Source organism: Syngnathus scovelli, chromosome 21, assembly GCF_024217435.2.
Source record: "Syngnathus scovelli strain Florida chromosome 21, RoL_Ssco_1.2, whole genome shotgun sequence".
Taxonomy (NCBI): domain Eukaryota; kingdom Metazoa; phylum Chordata; class Actinopteri; order Syngnathiformes; family Syngnathidae; genus Syngnathus; species Syngnathus scovelli.
Genome location: NC_090867.1, coordinates 5,293,787 through 5,301,560, shown reverse-complemented (window position 1 = coordinate 5,301,560; position 7,774 = coordinate 5,293,787).

Below are 7,774 nucleotides of genomic sequence, written 5' to 3'. Positions count from 1 at the left end.
TCTGGTGGGCGTTCTTTTTTTTTTACAGATTGCCAACACAAGAGCATTGGTAAACGTGATTGTTGTAATGCTAGGGCCTCGTGAAACACCACCCAGACAAATGGGCACAGTGATGCTTTTTGGCAGCCCTCAAAGGTCTCGCTCAGCATTACAGGTTATTGTTCACATTTTCCATTGCCGCTACAGTGATGCACAGTCCAGAGACAGCAATGGATGCTGGGTGCACGCATCAGGTCATTTGCCTGCTTCTGTCACCTCTTTCTCAGCCTAATCCCATATATAAACATAGTGATGATAAGTGGAATGCCATGATTTAAAACAAACCATGTTATTCTAATCAGCCTTAAATCCTGTCCTCTGTTATCCAATCCGAAGTTGGTGATGGAAGCAGTCTTCCTTCTCTCTGGCCACTTCCCCAGTTCCAGTGACAAAAAATCAGACATTGTGGAAAGTGTGCCCAATAAGGCCCCTTAATATTACTTTAAGGGTGAAATTAGAATGTAGGCAGAAGTGGACGGGTTAAAGGTTAAAACGCAGTCCACCGCAACTTTACAGGATGGATTTTGCGGAAGAGGGCCACCTAGGTATGCATGCAAAAATGTTCAAGAAATAAATCATATTGTAGCCGTTGTTTTATAGCTGGAGGGGGGCTCTCAACTTGACCTGCACAGTGTACAAACTTAGTAGGCAGAACATACTTAGGAATATTCCTGTGGGGAAACCTTAGGGTTTCTAAGATGGCCAAGATGAAGAAAACATCTCATGCATGTCCCTTATGGATGGGGAATGAATTGTGAAGGCAATAATCATCTTGTCATTTAGGTGGCAGGAGCATCTACCAAAAAAAGCTCATACAGGATATACAACTCGTGTGTGTTATAAATCCAACTTGTCTTCACCCGCACAATGGATGATACAAATTTATCTCTTCCCCTCTTTTGGCAAGCATCTACCTTCATCTCCAGTTTAAACACACCACGCTGGGACCCTCCGCCTCACTCCAGTAGTTAACATCACCCACCGTGAAACATACAGCAAGACCGTATCGGGTCTAGACAAGTTTTACAAGACCTACCCTATTTGACATGGCCTCAATAAGACCACTGTTTTTCCACCCATAGGTGCCATTTCCTCACTCAAACCACTCCCTAAAGACCCATTTTAGAAGAGACAAGTTCGAAGATAACCTTCACAGAACATCAAGATGCTCTAAAGATAAAATCAGCAAAGAGTCAAAAGGCCATAGACCAGGCATCAACATTCCAAAGCAAAAAACTGGCTGTTTTTCTTATTTTTTTTGGCTTACCTCCATATTGGTATCTTAACACTAGAGATAGCCAGATAGCTAGCAATCGCTAGAAAGAGCTACCTAACTAGATAGCTGGCTAGAGAGCTAGCGAGATAAAACAATTCTACTGAATCGGGCATGGCCAAAATCTATCGATTCAAATAAAGTAAAATCTGATCTACAGCTTGACAGCTTGTCCCATTGTTTTGGCACTACTGTAGATTTAAATTAGCATGAATCCACTGGGCTGCTTGCCATCAACAGAAATCACTGGATGCATCATTTTACCTCCAACTGTCCAAAGATCATACCTAAATTAACAGCTCCTACTGGTTTTGTTTCTTATACAGTAAAGGTACTATGCATGGAATATGGAATATGTAAAGCCAGAAGATGGCAGTGCAGACCTCATGGTGTCAATATTCCAAATACATGTCCCATCACGTCTGATCTTGATCTTGAAATAACAAGGCTGATGTATTGAGTGTTTTCAAGGCTGCTCTTCCCAGACTAAGACTAAAAAAAAATATTCAGCATTGCTTTAAAGATTAGTCAAAGGTATATTCCACTCGGTTTGTAAACTGATGTAAAGCAGGATCTATAGAAATAAAACTGTCCCCCGCCTGACATTTACAAGCAGTTTTAGTCCCAAATCACCTCACAAAATAGCACTCATTCTTTGTTTAATAGTGTGTACAATTGCCCCAAACCAACCGTTCCTACCACACAATTCATAAATAACTGCATTTCATTGTTCTAGTCTCAACTTGAATGCACAAACAAACCATGGCTTTAAAACGGTCCCATAAAAACGATTGCAATACCAAGATACCTGTTCCAACTTTGTGTGCGTGTGTGTGTGTGTATGACAAGGCGACACACTACACCGAGCAGGTATAATATTTCCCTGCAGCACACGTGTCATCTTCTCCCCGCAATGAATGATAGATGTTATATTATACAGTATATCCGTGTATCCTCCAGGTGCCAGTAACTCTGTTAAAATGCGCAAATAGGTGTGTCGACATGTTTCTTCACTTATCATAGCCTTGCCATCATTTCATTTATCATGACATTTTTTTTCTGTCCAAAAGAGAAAATATGGCAGGCACATGATCTTTGAGTCTTAAATCTTTTTGATGCACGCCAGTATTTTTTTTTCTTTATGTGGTTGGTGGTGTGAGTTAGCCATTAGCAGGCTAACCTTGGATATCATTGTTAAATTAAATAAACTTGAACACAAAATCCTATTTCAACAACTGCTACTGCTTTTCTCATTGAATTTGGAGAAAATGTGCATTTTAAACTTCTGCCAATAAAAATATACAGCAAACAAGGAGAAGACAACCAGTAATCCTTTTGCTCGCGAGGAGAATTACGTAGAAGGCCCGGTTACACTCCAACAAACGTTAAGTAGATGTGAGATAACTTGCATGAAGTCTACTTAACCAAACATTGAGTAAATAGGGGATAACTTAAAAACTGTCCCGGTCAACAACAATTCATAAATAGAAACTACAAGGTATAATAGAGAAAGAACTTCTCTTTAGCTAGACAAAAAACAAAGGTGTTCTGTTCATAACTAGTGAAGGCCTCTCACAGATAAGACAAGGAAGGGAGTATAAGACCTCCCTAAAGCTTGGCAGATATGTTGGCCTTGAGCGAAGGTATGAGACCTCTGGTTCAGGCCGGCCAGCGCTTCTGCAAAACTAATTATTCTAAGAATTGTTATCAGTTTTCCTGGCTTGAGACAGAACAACGTACAGCAGGTTCACCGAATTTTACTGTATCTCACAGGTGTGTTTCTAAAAATCTGATAAGGCCTCCATCTGACTGAAAGAGGAGTTTTATTAGAACATCTTTAGTGGACGTGGTCCAAGTCAGTCAGACTTTATCTGGGAGGCCAGCCTAACCACTTTTTTTCTTCCCACAGGCAGTGAAGGAATTCCCAAGTTTTCTTGTGCTTAATCAAAAGGTTTGGGTTAAACCATTTACATAAGTGGTTTTCTACTATTACGATCCATTGGCATCTTTTGATTGCACTAGCATTCTATTTAAGATCCTCATTTATGCACAAAATAATGCTTTCATGGTCCACCGGATTGACAAGGCCAAACAAGATGGACGCATGTAGGCAGACATGCACAATCGTTTCTAGTGTGCGCTGAATGGTGCATATATGTGCTGTTTGTATTTAAAGGAAGCACTCCTAAATGGCTCCATATAGAAGAACTCAGCGGGGTTCAGATGTGTTTTGTGTTGCTGTTGACTCGAGCTGTGTTACTCAGAGGCCCTAAAAGCATCATGGGTGGCCACTTTGGGCCACCAGCCCAACATACACAAATGCACGTAAACTCAAAGAGTGGGATGTATACAAATATCAGTCCCCTGTATGTACACAGTAGGCTGGCACATATATTCTGCTGAACGTGCACGCTCTTATTGAGGAGCATGTCACAAGCATTAATTCACACAAGCATAAAGTAAACACGTGTTAACTTCTGCACAAATTCATTTGGACACGGGCACACACACAGAATTGCAATCACGCACGCCCGCTGGGTCGTAAAAACAAACTGCTCAAAATATGGCATTTGTCCTCTGATTAAACGCTCACATTCCTGCAGGCTGTGTTTGGCCAAGCCGGGCAACAGGCATCATAGTGACAGTCGGACATGGGGTTTGTCCGCTCATGAACGAATGCTTTATGACACAGCCAACTCCATAGAATCTGCTTTAAAGAGCCCAGGTCACTAATTAGAACTGCGACACTAGCTCTACCTGCTAGCCACGCCCCCCCCTGATGACAAGAAAGACAAAAACAAGAGCTGCACAGGTCAGTAAGTAGAAGTTGGTCCCAAAAGTCACATTTATTTAGGATATAAATAGACCACACTGACTTGCTTTAAGTGTGTTGGTTTAGTTTAAATTATAGTTCAAGTTTACGTTACATTGTGCTGGTTAAATTGTGGTGGTGATTCGATCTTGTTTATAACCTAGAGAGGAGTGGGATTTGAATGTTCTCCCCATTTTTGCGTGGGTTTTCTCCAGATAGTCTGTTATTCCTTTTATACTACAAAAACATGCACACCAGGTTCATTGAAGACTCAAAGCTGCCTTCAGGTGTGTGTAGAAACGAACTCACCCATGAGAGAGAAAATGTATCAATGGATGGAGGTTATTGATTTTGTCAAAGATTGTCTAAGCTGGTTAAAAAACTTTTCCATCTCTGACCACTAAAGGGAAATGTGCTGTCGGCAGTTTGCAAACATATTTTTAAGGTTGTGTTAAACTTATAATCACATTAATATAATATCTAGTATTGGAGTGCTCGTGTGGATTGGTGGGCGGCGAAGAATGTGGAGGCAAACTGCATGAACTGGTTTTCTTCGAAGTGTTGTGGAATAGGCCCAGACAGGGAGTACCGGGCGAGAACACCTCAAGGTCGGTGAGAAACGAGAACAACATCACGTCCAGGTGGTCGGGCTTCGCGGGGAAAACCCAACCGCCTGACCTCAGCGATAACACCGACACGGGGAGGAGATGGCCATCGACCAATCATCTCACAATGTCTTGCATGCTTTAATATTCATACTGTGTTTCTTTAAAACTGGGCAACCCGGAAGAATGTGTCGTCTTTTGGTGGTCACAAAAACGCACGAGTTTTAAAAAAAAAATCCGTAACCTAACACCACACTGCTGAATTTGAACTTTCCAGTCTTTTGGATCTACCTGTATGCTCTGGCTACACTCTTGTCTACGCACCTGTAATGCGATCCACCAAATTGTAGATTTATGACTTTTTAGAAACTCGTGGCTACTTACTGCAGCCAATAGTTTTTTGGCCCAATTCAAATTCTATTGTAGCCCAATATTAATCTCTGTTAAGTCCAGGGCTGAGAAAATGTCTGCAGGACATGGACTGGACTCCAGCATAGAAGACTTCAGCACTAAAGCTGTATCCCAGATGTATGCTATGCATCAAACATTTTCATTGCAGCCTATTGGACATGGCGCCCCAACGGCTGTGGATCACGACGTCTTCCAGTGGCTTTATGACTCGAGATCTTAATAAAGTATCTGAATCATGTCCCTCACGTCTTTGTGCTGAGAGGATGTGTCTTAAAGAGCTTTGCAGGTTTTCTTTCTCCTTTGAAGGATGAGTAAGGAAGGGATTTTCCGACTTCACTTCATCACCACCAGTCCTCTTTGTGTCTTTTAAGGTTGTTTTAAGAGGTGAGAACATAGATTACCTCTGAACCTCCTCCTCGCGCATGCTCCCAGACAACCCGGCACATCATCACGCATTGGACCACCATCATTTTTCCTAAGTGGTAGGTCTCCCTGCGAGCGTCAGAAATGAGCTCATCCGTGGAATATGGAGCACCATGTTAATGGATGGGCTTGATTAGCTGCTGAAGGTATTTGCAGCACAAAAAGCAGAAAGTGGGTATTTTATTACCGCCACCAACCCCAATGGAAACGACACTCTGAATCCAGTTAGGTCCAAAATACACCAAATTTGTTCTGAAAGGGAATGTCCCAACTTGCCAAAAAACAAGGCTTTTTTTTTTTTTTATTATTAGAAAATGCTTTGGCTTGACAAGATGAAGTCCCTTTATTCAAACATGATGCTTGGCCACAAGATATTTTCGTTTTTAGAATTGCTTTTTGAATGTTTTTTTTGTGCCATATATGGCCCACAGGCTGGAAGGTCCCCGCCCCTGCATTAACTCCACAAGTCTTTTATCACTGAGACACCTCCAGACAATTTACAACCGTCAGGGGCTTACCCCAGATCCTGTATGTCATATCTTACGCATATATCATTTCATGCTCCCTCCTCCAGGTATTCAACCTCAGACGGCTTTGTGCTTTTAATGTCTTAAATGTCTATAATGGTAATTGGATGTAGACTACGTCACACAAGCAACAATTTCTTATATATTTTCATAGGACAGCAGAAAATAAATGAAACTTTACTACAATGTGAAATAGTGAACAGCTTGTATAACCATTCATGCCCTCACTGCTAGTTCCTACTAATTGGGCCCAAAAATGCCATTTTTCATGTGACTCGTTAATTAGCGCTACCTTGAGTGTAACTGGCGTACAGTACACCAAATTTTTATTGGCCCTTTGCAACAATGTTTTCAAAAGCAGAGTCGTTTTCCTGGGATGTTGCTAATTGTTTAGCCACGAGGCAATTTAAACGTCGATAGTTAAAGGGAGATTTCATATGCAGACACCTGCGTATTTATACACGCAGATACATGACAGGCAACGTTTAATTTGCACATACACAAACGCAAACATTCCAACACATCTTCCCCTCATTCCCACCATTCCTGCCTTCAGTTATAGGTCTACATGAGAGACAGTGCTCATTAAGTTTGGGTGTGTGGGAAAATGACTGGCCCCTCTCCTCACTCATTAAACATTCATAAGATGGAGACTCCCCTTGGCTGCGGTGCAAAGTGAGCGTATGTTTACTACAAGGCTTGCGTCCTGCCGCGATCGCACAGGGAGAGCGTTTCTGTCCGCTAACAAAGAAGTAGTGTTTGTTTTGTTACAGTAGCCAAACAGGGTGGTAAAGGAGCTGTCTCCATGTCTTGACAAGATGCTAGTATTTCAAACTCATGGATTGCTTTAAGTAAAGCTAATACCATATAAATAGTTTTCCCATTAAATCCAGAGATGCTGTTTTTTTTTTCTTCCTCTAAACGTCCCTCTTGTCATTCCTCTGCTTTTTAACCTGCAAACACCCCGTGACATGCGCCCCTGTGTTGTCAGTTCAAAGCACACGGAGAGGTCAGAGAGGGAGTGCGTCACTCAGACCACTTGTCACCCAAATGATGACAAATTGGCCGCCTCGCCGCTCGCCTCCCAATCAAGTCCAGACTAGTGTAGTCCCTTATGTGCATGCACACTTCCTGTGAATGGAGATGGATGGCACTCAGGTGAACGGCAGAATATGTCAGCTTTTTACTATTCTTTGACTTGCCGCTATTTTTTTTGTGGCGTCAATCAGAGCAGAGCAACTGGAGGAATGAGGCTTCTAAATGGTCCAATAATTGTTCTTTGCACTTGGTCACAAAGTCGTTAGACGCACTGTAGGGGAGCTCGTGGGTGTTAAATCCAAACTTTAGAAGCTAGAGCCTAACATAAAAATGTGAACAATGGAACCCTGACTCATTCTTTTCTTGACCAGAAACTTGCTTTAGGAGGCAGCTTTGCCAAGTTGCTAATCAACCTTGATTTTTTTTTTTTTTTTTTAAACCCAACAGACGTCTTTTGTCTCGGGGGGCTCTGTGTTTTCCTTTCTTTCTCAGGCCACTCGGCTCCACGTCTTGTTATTTTTCCATGCGTTAAAGTTTCATGATGAAATAAAGCAGGCTGCTTGCTGAGTCTTTGGCCGGTGTCAGTCAAAACGTAGCCCGACTAGAATAGGACTGATGAATGTCTACGCAGTCCTGTTGGAGTCTT